The sequence below is a fragment of the Dunckerocampus dactyliophorus genome, chromosome 13 (genome assembly GCF_027744805.1).
Source record: "Dunckerocampus dactyliophorus isolate RoL2022-P2 chromosome 13, RoL_Ddac_1.1, whole genome shotgun sequence".
In the NCBI taxonomy this organism is placed as follows: domain Eukaryota; kingdom Metazoa; phylum Chordata; class Actinopteri; order Syngnathiformes; family Syngnathidae; genus Dunckerocampus; species Dunckerocampus dactyliophorus.
Genome location: NC_072831.1, coordinates 14834986 through 14855438, shown reverse-complemented (window position 1 = coordinate 14855438; position 20453 = coordinate 14834986).

Sequence of the window (20453 nt, the reverse complement as noted above, 5' to 3'; positions counted from 1 at the left end):
TGTGCTCTATGTTCTTTTCCTCCCGCAAAAACAAACACGTCAGAGCACACTGTCAGTCATCATCACATACATTCAGTATGTATCGAGTCATGCAATCAGTCACACGGCCCTGTTCTGAACTTCCAAACGGACTCATACAAACATCCATGCACAGCCTGCTCTCTGTCACGTACCATCTCCCTCTGGCTTTGTGGACCTCCCTGCTGTACAAGCTGTGTGACTTGGCAGTACTTAGCATTTCGCTGGAAAACAGCACCCAGAAGGGTTGTGTGTGTGTGTGTGTGTGTGTGTGTGTGTGTGCGCGCAAGAAAAGATGCACTCTGCACTATACTGAATGTGTGTAGCGTGTTGGTGTTTATGTTAAGCGCCATTAAACAGGTGGCTCCATGTTGCTGTGGACCCAGATGCTAATCCCATATAGAGGAAACGCACCCACAATTCCGAGCTCCCCACCTAGCTTCTTTGTCGTGCGTCTTGTGTGTCTTTCTGTGTGCTAATGAGAGCACCCCCCACGGCACACACACACCTTACCCATCCGTAGACTGTATTTGAACTCCTAACTTTTCCCTTTGCCCCCCTTTGGCTGTTTGACTTGGCCGCATGCCCAGGTTAGCACACATTCTGTCCCAAAGTTACACTCTTTTGGGAGGATTACTTTTCTTTCATGCATGTTTGTGCCTTGATGTGTAGTTCCTCTATATACCCCCCCAAGGTCCTTGTGCCACCCATTTCAGGAGACCGCCAGATGAGTAAATTAGCCACATTAGGAACATGGAAAGCCTTATCAGTCTCTTCTCAGGAGTTGTCTGCGAGGCATGTTACATGATGCTCCCGCTTCAGCAACAGTAAAAGCATTCATTAACATTTAAACATTTAAGTTTTTTATTTTTCACGGTTCAAATTTCGCGGCTTCACTCTATCATAGTTTTTCAAACAAAAAAACAGGGCTGTCTCGTGATTGAATATGGCCTGTTATTCGTCAAAACATATGAACATTTTTGCTTATGTTACATGTTTTCTGCCTAAATGTTAGGTATTTTCTGCATAAATTAAGCATTTTCAGGCATAAAAATGGCTAATTGAACGAAAATTCAAACATAAGGCATTCAAATGTCGCATTCAAAGATGTTGACATAGTATTCTACAAGTACTCACTATGTGTCAGTAATGTTACTGTAATGTTCAGTGAGAGAGACACACACACACACACACACACCAGACTCGATAACTCCAATAAAAGTCCCTTCAAAACCCAGGCTACTGTTGCAGCCGTAACCCAAAGCAAGATGAAACTCAACTCTAAACCCCTGACCTCACTTCCTGTCCACCACTCACTCAGCTCCTTTAGGGAACACATTTATAGCAACACACAAGCATGAGTTTTATTTATGTCATAAATGGCTTATTTACTCTCATTATGTCGACTAAACTGGGCAATTTGAGTGTAAAGACGACTATAGGGGTGTTAGTTCATGTCTAGAGGGCTCTAATAATGTTAAAAACCCTATTTAGAAGGTCGTAAGCAGGTTTTCTATGCTCTAACTATGAATACATTACTACTTTGTCTAAATTCACTTATCACGGGCGGGTCTGGAACCAATTAACAGCGATAAACGACCTCCTTCCCAGTGAGGTTGACTATAGAAGCTATGGGTGATACTGTATGTATGGAATTTGAAACTCCATTTCAAATTGATAGAAGATTCTTGAAAACCATGTATTTTAATCCACTGGATTTATAATTTTTTCTTTTATTTAACCGAAGTACCTGTCCTTGTTTCATAAATCCCTTCCTTTTGCCCAATATCAACTAGGATAGGCTCCACATCTGGCCACTGTGTGTGTGTGTGTGTGTGTGTGTGTGTGTGTGTGTGTGTGGTGGGGTTAATGAATATGACTAATGGGAAAGATGCTGACATTTATGGTTTCATTCTTCCACTTTATATTTCATTTTAAACAAAAAAACGTTTTGCCAGTCATTTCTCAAATAAACTAGGGATTTCCCAAACCTTTTCAGCTTGATCCCCAAATGAGAAATGTGGTTTCTTCCCGGGAGCCAAACTTACTAAAATACACCATGTAGTGCCATAACTCTGAAAAATGATTTTATTGCCACAAACATGACTCAAAAAGCCCTTTGCCCATTTAGAGTGCCTGCTTGATGGTGATGATCAATAAAATCGCTTGCGGCATTGCATTGCGTGCTTGCACTGTTTCTAGTAATCCCTCGATTATTGCAGTTAATTGGTTCCAGACCAAACCGTGATAAGTGAATTTCCACGAAGTAGGATTCCTTACTTATAAATCAAATATTTTTGTTGGGAGATATTAGAATACCTATTCACAACCTTCTAAATATGTGTTTTAACATTATTAGAGCGCTATAGACATGAGCTAACATCCCTATAGTCACCTTTACACTCATCTTACCCAATACAGTAGCCATAATGAGAGTAAATAAGCCATTTAAGACATAAATAAGATTTGTGGTCGTGTGTGTTACTATGAATGTGTTCCCTCGTGGAGCAGAGTCAGTAGCCAACCGGAAGTGTCGTCGGGGGTTCAGAGTTGAGTCGGTAATACTTTATATTGAGGTGCTTGTAATAACTTTTAATGAGCAGTAATTAAAGTTAATAAGCCTGTTATTATATTATTACAATATTTGCATTAATAAGCCTCTTAATAAGGATTTACTAAATAATGTATTTACTTATCAACATTAATGCGATATTTCTTGACAATATTGCTCAGGTAATGGATAATAATGCCTTTTCAAGCCTAATAAATCCTGGTATTATGTACTTACTAACTGTTACCAATGCTGCTCTGCAGCTACTGGAGCTAAAGTGGGAACACTGCTTTATGATGATGAAAAAAGAAAATATTGTCAGCTTATAACAGTTAAAAATGCTGTGGGAAAAGTATCTCATTAGGATTACGATATAATATGTAATAAATCAATAATACGTCATTAATGTATTATTGATATAATGTGCTATGTCTAACTCTAACCCTAATGTTATTTATATAATAAAAGTCTTATTAACTTTAATTCCTAGTTATTAAGGCTTATTACAAGCATTTAATATAAAGTGTTACCAAAGCCTGTTGTTGTGGCGATCAAGTCTGGCGTACACTCATCAAAAGCGAGTGTACAACGACGCCCAGTGACCAATCTACATATTCACAGAGTTTTTGAATGCGTCTTATATACATGTATGTATTTTAGTTCACGTATGCTCCTAAATGCTTAATATAGGCAGAAAATATGTCAAGTTTGCTTCAGTATGCATATTTTTTGGCTACTACTAGGCCGTATTCAACCAAGAAACAGCATAATTTGTTAATTAATGTATTTTTGAAAAACCGTGACAGAGTGAAGCTGCGAAACGCAAACCATGACGTGGCAAGGGACGACTGTATTTGGACTTTAGTGCAAAAACTACAAAAATTTGTCAAGAACAATTACTTTGGAGAACTTGAAAAAGCTGTGTTTTTAAGGGAGTTGTATTAAAATAACATGTCGTTAGTGCTTTAAAGGTTTGACAAATTACATCATTTTAGAGGCAAAATATCATGAGGACTGCATATTTTGCCACTTATTGCACAATTTCCAACAATAATGTTGTATAGTGAGTTTTACTGTCTGCCAGTAAATTAGATGCTGTGATATATTCTTTAATCAGTCAATGCACTTTTTTTTTAAAATGAAAATGAATGGTTAATGCTCAATATCATTGCGATGCTATTAAAGCTGTCTGCATCTTCCTAATCAGTAGCGGTACAATTATATTTATTGTAAAAAGCAATGACAGTCACTTTCCTCGTTTTACTACAGATTCCGTGCCTTACAGAGGCAATAAATATAAAATCAGATTTTCATCATTTTGATTCAGAAAAAAATCCTCTCTACTGTTCCGTCTAATTCCAGGAAACTTTCCTTAGCTTTCCCTGACATTTGACATCCAACAAGTAGAAGAATGGTAAAAGGATTTTATGTACTTTAAGTGTCAGTAATTCTGTCATCACCAGTCACCTCAGGTTTTTTAAACATCGTGTGAAGGTCAGAAGATTTGATTTACATATAGGCCTTGCAGAGTTTTCCATTCCGACACTCCACTGTCACACATTCAGCCTTAGCACGGAATCAAGTTCAATACAGTGCCGCTTTGCCGCTCAATGGCTGTATCGTATGATGTATGATGCCAATGTAGCAAATCATTTTAATGGGTCAATAAAGCAGATACATTTTCGCTGGCTTCTATGTTTCAGCATTTAATGAAATAATCACTTGCAAATGTGTAGTGGAATATAACAGACCTGATGAAAGCTAACTTCCCTTTTCACATACTGTACATGATTACACATATTGGTTAGCTACATCGTAAATCAATGCTCGGATTCCTAACTGAAAATCCTAAAAATGTGTTATGACATATAAAACGCTATCAATTGATGATTTACTTTGGCTGCTTCGATCCAAGATGATTAGCTGTAATTTATTGCATATTATCATCGTATTTTGGTTGCGGAGTTGTTGTTGGCAAGGTAGCACGACTGGGAATGAGGCAGATGATGAGGACAGTGAGTGTGAAAGAAAAAGTGATGTTGTAGGCCGATAAAAGACGAAAACTAAGTGGGCAGCTGGCTCAACGCAGCTTCAGTGTTGGTTTGTTGCAGAGGTGTGATTCTGAGCAACAAATTTTGTGCACATCTTTTTTTGCATGTAAAATAAATCCCATGCTGCAAAGAAGCACAACTTTGAAAAAAGAAATACAGTGTTACCTCTGTTTTTGCTGGTAATCCGTTCCAACCAAATTGTACAAAAAAACGAAGCAATTTTTCCCATAAGAAATAACGTAAATCCAATTCATCCGTTCCAGACACTCAAATATATTAACATGAACACATTTTATAAAGAATAATTATAGTTTTACATGCAGAAAACAATGCAAAAATACTTATAAAAGACGAATGAAATAGATAAATGAGCATTTAACATTGCTTTTACCATTAATTGCCTCCCAAGGGACAAAAAAGTTTTTTTAAAATTGAATTGAACTGAATTGAGTTGAATTATTGAAGACTGTTGTGTGGCCGGAGACGGCAAGACGACAAGTTCTTTCTTTAATTCAATAGTGTTTCTCACCTTCTTTCACAAAGTGCTGGCACTCGCAATTTTCTTTGACCCCATGGTGGGTTATTTTGCAGACGGGCAAGCCGACTAGTTTTTGACATGCAATATTTGGCCATACGATAACCGAGACAGAATACACCAACTGGGGCAAAATTTTGGTGAAAACCGAACCACATACAAAGTGGGGCGTACGAAAAGCGAGGTACCGCTGTATGAGCCATTTAAATGTAATAGAAACAGGGCTTTTCAAAGTGTGAGCTCCCCCGGGAAGATGAAGGAGCAGCAGTTTAAAAAAGAGAAAGTAGAGAAAAAAATCATTTTCCAAACCTGCTAAGCTAACTGACTTATGTCAAATTATGTCAAAGAGTAAATAAATTGATTTTTAGTTCCGACAGTTCACATGCTACACCAGAATTGTTCCTACTTTTTATGATTGTCCATAAATCAGTGATGGACTGCACGTTAAAGCCTTCTCATGCAGCGGTTTATGGAATGAGGAGTAGGTGTGACGGCCGCGCAGGGACAAACCAAATGACCGCTACGGGATGTGAGTGTTGGAATTCCATTGTTTTCAGAGTTTTTCCCTTCGCGGGTTGCGGAGAAACCGTTGTTTTCTCAGCTGGTCTGTTGAAGAGGACGCACGCAGACTCGTAAATGTTTATATGTCTACAGTGAGCATGCTGTATGGATGTATCCATCGGGGATCAATATAGTGAAGCTCTCCTCCATACACTGATCAGTATCTCTATGCAGCTCATGTAAAATGATTCTTTTTCTTTTTCTACAAGTGAACTACATCTTACTCTGAGAAGTTGCTAATAATTTTGGTTAGCTTACTTAGCTACATTAAAGGGGCAAAATATTAGAAACAGCTCTCGGTATGCAGTACAGTTCTGCGCCAATGCAAACTACAACCAGAATAATAAACATTGTTAAATGTAATACCCTTTAGACGGTGTCAATCAAAACTAACCATTATTTTCTTAGTAAAACGATTCAATATGGCTCTCGTTGGATGTGTAGTCTCCAGTGTAGATGTCATATTGTATTCTAAGTGAATTGTTTTGCAATGATCTTTGTGTTGTAATCTTGAAAGCACCATGACACTGTGATGTGGTGTGTTATGTTGAACTAATAACAGATCAGATCTGTTTCTTCAGATTATGCGAAGGCAAAAGTTTGCAGAACATTTAGATTTCCATTTCCCCGTTGAGCCGTAACAACATTTTTTCCTTTTTTTCCCTTCCTCTGCAATACTAGGAATGATCACATGTCCCGGGAATAACAAATATTGTCCAAAATTAGAAACTCTTGTCATTATTTTGAAAAGTGGCTGCTTGGGGTGTAAGAGTTTGAATGAGATTTATGATTAGGCTCAGGTTAAAGTTAGGGTAAAGCTGGCCATAGCTGGTGAGGCAGATTTACACGTACGCCCCCTTCAGGGTATGGCAGAGTGTTGTCTGCCTCACCTTATGAATGTACTCTGCAGTTTATTATCCAATCAGCAAGAGTAATGATGTCACACGTGCATTAAAAACATTGCACAAGCTGTGGAAAGTCAGGGTGTATATTAAATGTACCCCACCTGCATCCCCTGACTGCACATTGGTCCATTGTTGTGGTCACTGAGTATGTTTCCATGCACTGATGTTCCAGTTTACATGCACTATCCCCAATGCGATTACTGGCCATACGCTGTGTGCATCCCAAAACACTAGATGGTGTTAATGCGCCTTTCAGCTCGGGTAAATGTTTTGCTTTTCCGGTTCACCTGGTAGTCACATATAAACAAAGCACCTCGGCTGCAAGTCGCAAAGCGCTAAATGACCACATCATCCCTGTCCTCCAAAACCTCCACGGCTTCCAGTCCAATACCGTATACAGTTTAACATCCTGCTACTCACGTTCAGAGCATAACACAATATGCACCCCCCTTACCTCGCTGACCTCCTCCACCTTCACTCCCCAAACCATCCCCTTCGGTCCTCTGATGCCAACCATCTGTCCCCACCCTTAATGTCCAAGCACCACACCTGGGGTGACAGAGCCTTTAGTTACGCTACCCCTCCCTCTGGAGCTCCCTTCGCACACCCTCCCATAATTGCACTCACCTGTCCACCTTTAAGACTCATGCTAAAATCCATCTCTTTAAACTTGCTTGTAATGTTTAATCCAATTTTTTGCTTCGTTATACTCATTTTAACTGTATATGTCCTGTATTCTTTTGCTCTATTGTACATTGTATTGGTTGCATCGCTATTGAAAAGTGCCTTTGAGTTTGTCGAAAAGGGCTTCTCAATAAAAAGTATTATTATTATTATTATTATTATTATTATTATTATTATTATTATCATTATTATTATTATCTTGACCTGGGTGGCTATCAATTTGCACAGAAACAATAGATGTTGCCGCAGCGTGATGGATACTTTTTTACATCACAAATTACGACTGTTTTCCTCCTTTCGTATGTATTGTAGACTCCGATAGCCGCTAAGGGTATACACAGACACAGTAGTCTGTTTTTCTTGACATTCATGAGCGACCTTGCAACAATTTATGTCACAGGTAAAGTTACAACCACAGAACATAGACACACGTTAGCTTGAACAGCTACTATTTCGATACAGCGAAAATTGACCAATTTCGACATAATCATGACCCACCTGGCCACTATTAATCCCGGGTTATTTCCTGTAGCAGAGACTGGCGCATGCGCATACATGCAAGAGAGTACCAGTTTCCAATGGCATAATGTAGGTATGTTAATCTGATGTGTCTATCCGATCTTTAAGACGCCAAATATGATCTAATGAAGGTGAGTGCACATGAGTGTTCAAAAGCTGGTTTTAAGACAATTCATGCAATAATGCGTTTTTTTAGTGCATGTAAATTTCCTGCCACTGACTTTTTTTTTCTATGACATGTTTCTGCATGGGGCCACACAGTGGCCAAGTGGTTAGCATGTTGGCCACACAGTCACAGGGCATCGGGAAGACCTGGGTTCAAATTTCCGTTGGGCATTTCTGTGTGGAGTTTGCATGTTCTCCCCGTGTGTGTGTGGGTTTTCTCCGGGTACTCCGATTTCCTCCCACATTCCAAAAACATGCATGTTAGGTTAATTGGCGACTCTAAATTGTCCATAGGTATGAATGTGAGTGTGAATGGTTGTTTGTCTATATGTGCCCTGCCATTGGCTGGCAACCAGTCTAGGTTGTACCCCGCCTGTTGCCCGAAGTCAGCTGGGATAGGTTCCAGCATACCCCCGTGACCCTAATGAGGAGAAGCGGCATAGAAAATGGATGGATGGATGTATGTTTCTGCATGCCGATATTTGTTTTGTCTTATCTTCTTTCTCACATCTGTGCTAGATCTTTTTAAAGTGTTGCTTTCGACTCATTTAGTCTGTTTTCAAACAATCCAGATACCCTACCGGCCATGTGATTCCCAATTTTCAAACTAACAACAATACAGGCAACAAGTGCTTCAGTGTGTACAAGCTGTTGTGCCCCTTTCTATATAAATTCTCTTGGGCCATGTCCAGAAGCCAAAAGGGGAAACGGGGGCAAAGCGTAGTGGATTTGTTGGCTGCAGCTTCTGGCAGATTATTGACCATTGTGACGCTGAGACATGGGATGGAGCGAAAGAAGGAGCAGAATGTCTTATTTTTGCTGGCAGAGGAGAGGAGGCTACCTTGGAGGCTCATATAGGTCTTAGTTCCTGGCAGACAACACGGCAGGGGGTGGGAGTGTGCGTGGGAGGAGTAAAAGGAAAAGAAGAGGGAGGGTTGCGGTGGTATGCTGCGACGCCTGTGCTACTGAAGAGTCAGCCAAAGTCCAGCACCGGCTTAATGGGTTCTCCTCTGCAATGTGATGCCGGTTTGGAGAATTGGAGCAGACACCCCGACTCCTGTCTGCACTGCTCGGCGTACTGTAACTGTGTGCTCTGGGTGGCGCTGTTTTCTGAGGGCAGTTAAGAAGGAAGTTTGACCACAGCCTCTGGTTGCAACAAGCAGAGTCACTGCTGTCATGGTGATGGGTACGAACTCAGTACTTTTCTAGGTACTGACTGAGTTCAGTCGGTACTACCGAGTACCAATTCCCCTAAAATAAAATAAAATAAATTCACAATAACACATTTTGTTACTTTAACGCATCCTTGTGACTTGCTGTTACCGTGAACCATGAGATCAGTTAAACATACAAAAGATGAACTGCCGTAAGTTAATATTTTTTAAAGCACATGGATACAATAGAAACCTACCTGTTTAGAAGTGTCAGAATGTTCTCGAACAAAACGCTTGTAATACGTGACATGACGCCTGAACGCTTCCCAGTAGGCAGAGTTGTATCAAACAGTAGTTTAAAGCCAAACCTCAATTTTCGTACTCACAATTGAATTAAAAATAGATTCATACTTGTGTATTTTGTTGGTAAGTAACACGACAACAATAACCGTGGTAGATAACATAAAAAGCATGTAAGAAAAACATTCACAGTACTTACCTTATAAAGTAAAATTTAAGTAAGAATGGAATGTCCATGTACAACAATTCAGTCATTGACATGTAATCCACAAATGAAAAACAATTCAGTGAGTAGCAGAAAGTTTTATTTAAACAGTCAAAGCAGTCCATCATAATGGCGATTTTTTTTTAAACCACAAGAACCAAAGCAGATGTCATTTAAACACACATTAAAATACACGAAAAGAGCTCTGTAAATATTATTCGTTACACCAACGGCTTCTGCAAGTGACAGCTCTTAGCATGTACCATTCTTTTCCTCTACCTCTAAAATTGCTAAAAAAAATGACCACAATCGCCGCCTTGCGATTTGGAGGCACATAGCGTTTGGCCTTTTCCCCGATCTGGGTCGAGGAAAGATAGTCTGGACAGCTGCCCCCTCCGAAAATGCACATTGAGTCCCAAACTTTCCCTTTTCTGAGGCACAGTATCAAAACAAGTGTCCTCCAATGTGCCCAACTTGTTTTGGTGTCATGAACACTTAAAGGTCTCAGTGTCAGCATGTATTCAGTGTGTCACAAACACAACAAAAGCAATGGACCTCAGCTTTCTTGTTGAATATGTATTTATAAAACTTCAACTGCGATATAAGCAACGAAGAATGAGATGATGAACATGCAAGGGACATTGCCAACTACTGTCCTGGCATGCACATTACAGCATGTTCTGTTGTTTCTGCAGTTATGAACAGGCTAGGGTCAACATACCCTTAGTTCTGTCTGCATTTCTTTAAGTTAATGGCATGCATGGGGAATATATATGAATATATAAGAATATATGAATATATGACAGTATTTTTCCTGAGAAAACCGTCTTTTGTTTGAGGTTGAACAATTTATACATGCAAACCAAGAAGCTAATGCTATCTGCCAGTGTGCTGTCCGTGTGGTGTGTCTTTGCTCTGTCTAGTGTTCATGTTTGAGCTCAAGTGAATTGTACACCGGATTTCAATTGCAAGTGGGACAAGACCCGTCTCTCAAGAGGTCTGCTTGTCTGGTGTGCGCCAGAGTTCAATAGAACTCCACTAACAGAGCAACTGCACTGGAGTTTGTTTTAACAGAACCAAACAAGACGGGTTTTAAAGAAGTTGGGTCGTCTTATATTCGGGTCAGTACGGTAATTTGCATTTCAAGTGTTCAATATTGACGATATGACCTCTTGGGATTCAGTTCTTTCCGCCTAACATGGTACAGAAAGACAATATACATGTACACATGTGCATGTTTGTGTAGACGTTCCCTTAGTTGAGTAATTGTTCATTTCAGTGTTTAGTTCTGTAGTATGTGCTACTGTGAATATGAAGAACACAGGTTTTTGTTGCAGAAATCAAGTTGAACAAGTCCAACCCATTGTTTCCAAATATGGCAGGTGACGGAGAGGGGTGCGTGCTGTGTAACATGCACCTGAATGTCTCCCTGGTGTCTCCCTGTCTGAGGGTTTGGCACAGGCCCAGCAACATTACATAATGCAATGAAGTCACCCACCACAGGTTGAATGTTGGAATATGTATTTGTTGACATTCATAACATTACAGTACTGTTCATTTAACAGCTTAATGTGCGTGGCCAAATGGTGGACTTTGATGATCTGGTTGCAATAAATAACTACAGTATAATATAATAACTGTTCTTGCACAAATTGGCAACTGATGTCGTTGACATGTCATATTTTTCCTTTGGTTTACTTAGTGGACACAATGCTGCCACATAAATAGTCTGAGCATGATCAGCTTTGGTGTCTTCTCAGTTTTTCCCCTCAGAGGATTAGATCTGGGCTCCCCACACTGGAGGAGAGGCCAGCCAAGCCCTGTAATACTGGCAGGCTGAGTAATCGGTGTCTCCGAAACCTTAGGTTACCACGCACCATCATCCCCATAAGCACCCTTCATCCTCACTATGTTATTCTTTATGATCCACACCTCCGCTCCAGCTCAAGTAGTCTTCCGAGACTCACCCCATCTGTCCTGAAAGGCCCCCCTTGATCCCTCTCACATGCCTGCTCGTGGAGCTCAAGGATCCTTCAGACTGTCAGCTGAGGAGAGGCATAAACACCCGCATATTTGACATGTAAAGTCACAATTTTTATACGGTTCTTGTATTGGATCTCATGAGAGTGTGTCTGTTGAGTGTATGTTATTGGAGGTTGCTGTGTGTGCTGAATAAATCATTAGGGCACATTGTGTCTCGGCATGGCTGCATGTTCCGTGAACAGTGTTTCAGGTACTGTACGTATCAAGGGAGAAAAAAAATGTGTCGAGCTGGCTGGAGTGGGCGGGCCAATGGCACCAATACAAAGAAAGACAGCATCTGCTGGTATTTGCTGCAAAATAACATGCGCTTTTGACAAAACACAAGACTAATAAATGCAAGAAGAGCTGTTTGTTTGTAGTTCTTGTTGTTACTGCAACCAAGACAACCAAGCTGTAATATTTCCCGAACCCGAAGTGTTTTGGGCATAATCCTAAACAGGAAAAGCTACTGTTGATTTTGCCAGGGAATTTGTGGAAATAATATAAAAAAATACAATTGGCTATTGAGGTGGTGTGTGTTTGATACTAGTATAACCTGAGCATATCCTAATACTTTATTTTCTGTCTGATGTCCTTATTTTTATCTTTCAACCATCAAAATAGGCACAATGTGGCTGTATGATATTGCCATTCAATTGTCATCCAGGAATAAAACCGCTCTGTCAACTGTCAACAACATGCGTGCATGGTCGCAGTCTTAACAGAGAGACATATTTTCAGCAGAGTGGTCAGCCGTTATTCCCTCAACGAGCATCGGATATTCTGTCAGGCAATCAAAGCCCACTACAAAAGGAGAATGCAAAAAAACAACCAAAAATGAAACCCCACAGACGCAAATAGCTTATTGCTAAATTGTTTTGGTCTGGCTCGCAGCATTGCTGCGAGAAGTAGCTTGGAGCAGGGTAGCGTGAAAGTGAGAAACAGGAGAAAGCTTATTCAGCAGCAGAGATGAATTATGGCTAGCTTGTTTCACGAGGAAGTATGTGACTTGGGGTGACTATTTGCTGTACATGTGTGAGAACACCATGAAACTGAAGGCTGTTATGACTGTTGTTGATCCTGATGACATGACACATTCATCATCATGTGTTGCCCTCATTCTTGCTTGTGAAAATGATTTATTGTATGGAGCTTGGTTCTAGCATACTTTATCTCAGTACGGCAAAGCATTCACTTCAGCTGCATAGTTTTATTTACTTATTTACCTATTTGCTTTGTGTTATATATGCAAGTGGTGGCAATTGTAGAGGAACTGAACAATATTATTGGGATATTTTGGCAATAAAACTGTCAAGATACAGCCATTATGCAATAATCAATATAACACTAGATCAAGAACACTCCTGATCAAAATTTTCAGACCAGTTGAAAAATTGCAAGAATTTACATTTTGCAGTTTTGGATCTTAAGAAGCTTCAAAGCAGGGGTGTAACGATTTGTTTTAATAACGATTCAATTCATGTCACGATTTGTGGTTGGCAATCCGATTCAAGAGCGATATCGGTTCATTTAGAACGAAACAATCCGAAAGGATTCAGTAACCTTAAATTGATTCAGTAACTTTATAACCAAAAATTCAACCAGTGTGACTGTGAAAAAAATACCTGGATACTGGACATTGCAGGTGAAGTTTCCTAGATTCCCGCTGTTTTTTGGAAGGGAATCCCACCCTTACTGTATAAAATACTATTATTCACAAGTATGCCTCCTGTATGGACAAGATTATCGAGGCAAACTAATTTCATGCCCTGCGATCTTCTGGTTTGACAAGCTCAAAAAAACAGCATCATTAATTACCAAAAATATGGACAAACTACTGTAAAATCAGAAATCCAGTCAGTATCATCATACATGGTAAAGTGGTCGGGCTCTTTTGACACACCCTGCAAACAAAAGCAAAAGAGGACATTACTCTGCTGGGTTTTATTCTCTTGAGTCAAGCTCGAAAGTTATAAATTTCATTTCATTCAAAAATGTCTTTCACAACAAATCAGATACCTGCTGTGTTTCTTGCACAGGATCCACAGTGGGTTCTACAAGAGTGTTGCCAGCAATTCGTCATCGTCTGAGTCGACTCCTTCCATCTCTGACACCGCGCAAGATTGACTGCCGAACAAAGTTGCTGGACCACCAGGTACTCACGCTTTAAAGCTCCACAGGGACTGATTTATTAGATGGGATAAGCAAGAACATCAGTTATTTGTGAGTGTGCGTGTAGTTCCATTTACCTTCTAGCCTCAAAATGTACTGTTTTACTAACACAGGAGGATGGGTGTATTGATAACATAAACACAATAAACAAATTGTTACTGTAATTAATGAATCATGTTAGGATATTTACAAGGGTAGTACAGTGGTATCTTTACAAACTTTTTCTTATTAATTCATTCCAAAAGGTCAGACCGAAATTGGAACGGACGCTAACCCAATCCAATTTTCCAATAGGAAATAATGTAAATCCATTGAATTCATTCCAGACAACCCAAAAATATGAACAAAACAATACATGTTACAGACAATAATTATAGTTTCATGTGCAGAAAACAATGCAAAATGATTATAAATGATGAATCAAATGGACAAATGAACATTTTACATTTATTGAAAATTTTTGTTGGTAAGATGGTGAGGAGCGGAGAGGGTGGAGGGGAAGGGAGAGAGAGGAGGGGCTCCACATCAACAACTTCTTTATACTTATACTTTTGTTACAATATTTTACCTCTTTTGCACTAGATTAATTGATCCTCCCCCATACGTGCGTGGGTTTTCTCCGGGTCCGACTTCCTCCCACATTCCAAACATATGTATGTTAGCTTAATTGTCCATAGGTATGAATGTGAGTGTGAATGATTGTCTACATGTGCCCTGCGATTGGCTGGCGACCGGTCCAGGGTGTACCCTGCCTCTCGCCCAAGGTCAGCTGGGATGGGCTCCAGCATACACCTGCGACCCTGGTGAGGACAAGCAACATGGAAAATGGATGGATGGGTGGCATAGCGTCATTGATCTTTTTCTTTCTCCGCCAGGATGGAAGTTATTGTTGATGCAGCCAATGGACTAGTTTGTAATACCACAACATTCAATGTACTTTTTTGCATCTCATCCAGTGGAAAGAAGGAAGAGATGCTCAAAGGGTAAAATGCAAACAGTTTGTTACGCGCAATGTTGTACAATAACTTAGACAGTGTACCAGAACTGCAGCTAAATTTTGGCGATCATTTTTGGTGAAAACTGGGTTAGACTGCATTAACTTTGTGCTCATTTCACAGCATTCAGTGAGCATCACACTGCTGTGTTCAGTCAAATTACTTTCTCGCAATAAATTCTTGCCGGCATTCTGTTTCATTGTGTTTCCATCCCAAACAAAAACCACCACTTAAACATCCACAAGCGGAGCAAATGTTAGCATTTGGCCACACTGCCCAGCATGGACCACTTCCTTCCACGCCTCTTGAAAATAATAGTTTGTTGTATGGAAATAGCAGAATGAACCGCACAATGTGTGATGGTGTGACGCCCGAAGAGCTGCGCGACTGTTTATTGAAACAGGTCACTTCACATCTTTACGACTGGTTGTCTTCCAAAACAGGAACAATTTGACGGCTTATTGCTCGTTTGACCCAGGCCAGAATGCAGATTAAAGCAGACATCGGTGGCGCAAAGTGATTATGATGTCAACTGGAACAATATGAAAGGTTTTTACTCAGTGTTAATGTCTATGACATAATCCCACAGAGGGAAACAGAGGAAATGCTTTTCTGGAGGGTCACCAGTGGAACAGCACACAAAAACAATGGAACATAATATATTATGTTCAGATTGCAAATTACTTTTTGTTTGTGGAACAATTATTTTTTTTAACATTGCAGAACACGCTCATGATGTGGAGAGCAGGATGATAGTCATTTTATTGTCCTGTTTTTAAAAAAAAAAACACAAGTATACTAATTATTTGTTTATTGTAGTGTTCATTATGATGATTGCAGAACTGCGCTGCATACTGAGAGCGATATTTTGTTTTCCCAATGTAATTACAAGACACTGGCAAACTATTAGGAACACCCCCTCCAGAGTTGAGATAAAGTTAGATGAGTCCACTATATTGTCATTGTGCAGGTTACAACTACACAGTTAGCATGTAACTAGAAGTGCCTGAATATTTACAGTATGGTGCAAATGTTGAACTATTTCCAAGTATAATTAAGTGGCAATATATGCACATACCTGTAGAATACAGTGCTGTACAAAAATATTAAGCCATTTCTAGTTTGAATAACTTTTTTCACAGCAGTCATTAATTCTGACACAGTAAATAGAAGAACAGACACAATTAGCAGGATGACAAAACAAATATTGTAGAGAGGTTGTACACGGACTAAGGAAGAATGCATTACATTTTGGCGAGGATCTCGATAAAGGGCAAATACAAGAATTTATTACAGTTTGATTATGGTACTAGCCACCCTCCAGAATGATAGTGACACCCCCCGTCTGTTTGTCATCCCCCATGAACCAAAAAGTAAGCTGCTAACAAACAGATGGACAAGGAAACGAACGCAAATATACTCCACTTAAAGGGATAGTTCAGATTTTTTGACATGAAGTTGTATGACATCCCCATCAGCATTGTAGTCCAATCACAGCGACTTACTACCCCCCCACTTGGTCTCCTAAATCCAGTTCTAGTCAGATTTCTGTGATGAAGAACGAAGTTCTGCTTAATTGCTGGGGACAATTATGTAAAGAGTTTGGCTTCTAAAAACAATATGCGTTGAAAAGATTAAAAACATTTGCATCACATAAATGCCTTTTAAAAAAGTCAAACCTCACAAAACGCTCAGCGTGTCTCCCGCCGTATCCCTGCACACTGTCGCCTGTGCGTTCATGTGAATGTGACGAAGACACTCGCATCTTCTTCCGCTGTGGAACACATACGTAAACAAGATGGCCGCGGCGCTCCATCGCGGAAGAAGAATGGCATTACCACGAGCGTCTTCATCACATACACATGGCTGGAGAGGCGACAGTGCGCAGGGATAATATAACGCCGAGCGTTTTGTGAGGTCAAATTTTTTTGAGGAAGCATTTGTGCGATGCAAATGTATTCATCTTTTGAACGCATATTGTTTTGAGAAGCCAAACTCCTGACTTAATTGGCCCCAGCAACTAAGCGGAACTACGTTAACTACGTTACTACATCACGGAAATCTGACCAGAACTGGACTGATGAGACCAAGTGGGGGGGTAAGTCGCTGTTATTGGACTACAATGCTGATGAGGATGTCATACAACTTCATGTCAACAAAATCCGAACTATCCCTTTAACAATCCAGCCTGTGCTTTAGTAAGTGACATTATAGTGGTCTTATATTATTATTATATTTGTGGTCTTTAATGTCATATCTAATGGGGGCCTAAAACTTTTGCACAGTTTTGTATATCAGCATACTTACAAGTGATAGTGCTGAAGCCTCCCTAAAACATTTTAGATAATTTGGAGTTGTTGTATTTTTATTTTTTTTTTTAGGAAAAAAGTGACGCCAAATTCAACATAAAGTGGCCAGAATGGGAGGTTAAATAAATAATCAGATAATACATATTTAAATTTGATCATATATCGTATTCAAGATCATAATCAGGATTATAAATGTGTGTATGGTTGACAACTCTCTGAAAAATAAATAAGGAACACCTTATTGGCAGGCTGGCCGACTCACTTGTCTTCACCCCTCCCGGTGCAGTGAATTTTTTTTATTTATTTATTTTTATTAGTCTTTTTTTCTTTCTTTTCTTTATACTATTTGCCTCAAACCTGACTTTAATGACATGAATATTTTGGAGTAACACGCATACATGTCAATCAATTGCGCAATAGTGTCTTTTGCGAAATAACAAATAAATTAACTAAACAACTGTCTTTAAGCTTTTTCCTGTTCGGGGTTGACACAATGTGTACACCGCATGCCCTGCCTAACGTTACCCGACACACGCCCTCTGCCATGAAAGCAGAAGCGTCAGTTTATTCTCACCTTGGTGACAGAGCAGGAAAGGGCCGGGAAGACGTTTGCTGTTTCATAGAATTTCATAGAAAGCGCCCTGTCATTCATTAATTCCATTGACATTTTACAAACTATTTTTGATTCTCTTGGTAATACGGGTTAAAGTCCATTTTCAACTCAATTCTTACTTACTTACCTACTTTTGTTTGTAAATATGATACAATTTCAAGGGTTTTTCAACCCTACCTGTGTGTCTCCACTGTCCTTAAAACCTCGGGACGCCTGTGTTATGTAAAGAATGATGCACTGAGTCATGATGTTGATTCACTGTTGACTTCATGTATGTTTTTGAAACTGCGAGTCTACTAATTGTTATTATTCTAAAAAAAACAAAGGCAGCATATCTATTAAAGTACCTTAATTAAATGCATCCTTCCAAAATAAAAATTCAAATATATTGATTTAAATTAAACTACTATGTTGAGAACTTTATTATTATGAGTTGTATTAAATTAATAATGCTGGTAATTGCATGAACTTAATATTTACAATTCATTTAAATACATTTTCAGCATTTATTCGTTAACAAAAAAATAATCAAGTTGAAGGAACTTGACAAACTTACTTAGATAACTTAGGCCCTATCGTTCTTGGGATTTTTTTTTTGGCAGGTTGAAAAAAAGTCACGTTTACACTGTGCCGGATTAGTAATATATTTGCATCCAGACGGGAACGCATCAGTGAGTGAAAAAGATGTAATACGCAAGGCACACCTACGTGTGGCGCTGTGAACAGGCACGCAGACGGAATCACGTGACACTCCAAATCATAGAGGAAGAAAGAACGCATGCGCATAAATCAGTCGACAAGGCATATCAGATTTACGAGATGTGGAAATACAGTGTTCCCTCGTTTATCGCGGGGATAGGTTCACAAAATAGGCCGCAAAAAGTGAAATCTGCAAGGTACCCAACTTTATTTTTTTACAATTATTATACTGTATATGTTTTAAGGCTGTAAAACCTCTCACCATACAATTTATACACTTTTCCCTTGGGGACCTTAATACATTTTTATGGACTTCATTGTAAGTACTGTAACTACAAGAAATGAGTGCATACAAATAACTGTTTCTATGCTAGCTCTACAGTTAGGTGTTCAAGTAGTCATGCTGCTCTTGTATTGGATACAGTGTGTGAGAAAAATGAGTGCACCCCGAGCCCTCACATTTCAGCAAATATTTGATTATATCCTTCAAGGGACAACACTGAAGAAATGACACTTTTATACAATGTAAAGTAGTGATTACACAGCTCGTAAAATGAGTCAACACACATCCATTATTGTCAAAATAGCAGGCAGTAAAAATCTGTACACACTTAAACTACACAAATTGGGCCCAGTTAGCCGTTTTTTTTTCTCCCTGGGGTCATGCTGGTCGTGGTCTAAGGTGTGAATGGGGAGCAGGTTTGCTAAATTTGGTGTTATCGCGATCACACTCTTTCATACTCGTCACAGAAAGTTCAACACGGCACCTCATAGCAAAGAACTCGCTGAAGATGTCAAACAAAGAACTGTTGCTCTAGATCAGGGGTGCTCACACTTTTTTAGCCTGCGAGCTACTTTTAAAATGACCAAGTCCCAAAGATCTACCTACTACTATAAATATAGAAAGTATATATATTTACTATATTTTTTTTTTATTTGAGTTGGTATTTATGTAGGTTATACATGTATATCAGGAGTGTACGCACTTTCTCAGCATGCAAGTACAAGTCAAAATGATCTACCTCTTTCTATAAAACATATAACGTATACAAAATGTAACCAGTAAACTCTGAAATTATTTTTAAGAAATTCTTCTTAATGTCAGCTGACTGATGTCATATGACATCTACAAAGTGACGTTTACGCGATCGACCCAAACTACCTTGACGATCTACCGGTAGCTTGTGATCGGCGTAATGGCAACCAACCCCTGCTCTAGATAAAGATGTCCTATTGCCAACACACTGAAAGTGAGCGGCAACTAGGTGGCCAACACCATACAGCGCTTTAACGGGTCAGCTTCCGCTCAGAACAGGCTTCGCTGTAGTCGACTTTTAAGGAGATAGTAATTTTACACTCTTATACAAGTTGTGAACTGACTACTTTACAAGTGATGAAACTTGCCATCATCTGTACCAGTCCACCAAAGGACAACACCCCAGGATGGCAACCATCATAATTGAGGACTAAAAATCCTAATGGGCAAGGATATCCCATTCCCATTCCCATTCCCATTCCCATTCCCATTCCCATTCCCATTCCCATTCCCATTCCGATGCTCTGAATCTGGACTGTTGTAGGGACCTTAAATATACCTTTGAAGTTTTTCAAAAGTTGTTGCTTGAACTTGATGGGCTGAAAATCAGTGCAAAAATAATGACTTTCAAGAATAGTATACTTTAAAATGTTACTCAATTTTGGAGAGCATCTGCAAAACTGTTGAACTGCTTTGTATGTACCTTTTTGAAGCTTAAATGAGTCATTTATGAAGCGACACGGGCGTTTATTACAGTTGGTGCCTTTCCAAAAGGATAATTGTGCCAGCTGTGCTGTAATTGCATGTTGATGCCGAATATTGTTTATTCAAATCAAAAACAGTTTAGAAACTTGATTTGCTATCTCTTTTTGTTGTGGATGAATTTTGATTAAAATATGACTAACTTAACTTTTAAACTCATGTCCATTTAAAAGTGAATGGTAATTGCTGTGCCAATT